Genomic DNA, 1217 nt, shown 5'->3' on the forward strand with positions numbered 1-1217 from the left:
CGTTTCCCTTTCCACAGCCAACGTAGGCTGTTGATTTTGAATCCCAGAATGCATTTCCCATTCCTCCTCCCCCCCAGAGGAGACTGAGGAGGAACCATAGGCGCGTCCCGCCTCACACGTAATTGATCGATGTGGCGGCGAAGCACGCGGCCGTCTGGCAGGGACACCTCGTAAGACAGAGGTCCCGAGACTTTACAGAGACTTTACAGAGACTTTACAGCCTACAGACTTTACAGCCGGTACCCAAAGGTGGCCAGGCCCGTAATTCCTGGCCCAGACAGGATCACCTTCACGAAGGACCCGTGGTGGGTGTGGCTGAGACACCTGACCAGGTACACGTTCCGGATGCAGCCTGTCCAATTTAGTCACGAGCCGACGACCCCAGCGGAGTTCGGCCGGGCACTTACCCGTGGCAGTGCACAGAGTAGTACGGTGTGCAAAAAGAAAGTCAGCCAACCTGTGATGCCAGTTGCCGTAGGTCAGCTTCTTGAGGGCGTCCTTGGTGATGCGGACCATCCGTTCAGCCAGACCGTTGGTGGAAGGATGGAAGGGAGCCGAAGCAGCATGGCGGATCATGTTGGTCCTAAGAAATCCCTGAAACTCAGTAGAAGTAAATTGAGGACCGTTATCCGACACTAGAACATCTGGCAACCCGTGTGCAGCAAAAATGTTCCTCAACACCTGGATAGTCTTGGCGGCTGTGGTAGAAGACACAGGCACGACCTCCAGCCATTTGGAATGGCTATCAACAACCAGGAAGAATTGACCCTGAAAGGGCCCAGCGTAATCTACATGTATTCTAGACCATGGAGTGTGTGTTTCCTCCCACCTGTGTACAGGGGCCTGGGGCATTTTAGGTCTGGACTATTGGCAGGTATGACATCCATGCACTTGGGACTCGATAGCCCGGTCAATGCCAGGCCACCACAGATGGCTGCGAGCAAGCGCCTTCATCCTTACAATTTCAGGGTGACCCTCATGTAATGAGACCAAGATTCTAGCCCTCAATGAGGCCGGAATCACAACTCTCGATCCCCAGAGGAGGCAGCCATTGAAAGTGGACAACTCGTGCCTCTTGACCCAAAAACGTTGAAATTCCTCTGCAGGGCACCTGTCAGGCCACCCTGAGAGAACCCATGACAGCACGCGTTTGAGCGTGTGGTCAGTGGCAGTTTCAGCAGCCACATCCCTAGCATTGAGGGGGCATTCAGGCAACT

Source organism: Protobothrops mucrosquamatus, unplaced genomic scaffold, assembly GCF_001527695.2.
Source record: "Protobothrops mucrosquamatus isolate PMUCROS unplaced genomic scaffold, P.Mucros_1.0 scaffold2865, whole genome shotgun sequence".
Taxonomy (NCBI): domain Eukaryota; kingdom Metazoa; phylum Chordata; class Lepidosauria; order Squamata; family Viperidae; genus Protobothrops; species Protobothrops mucrosquamatus.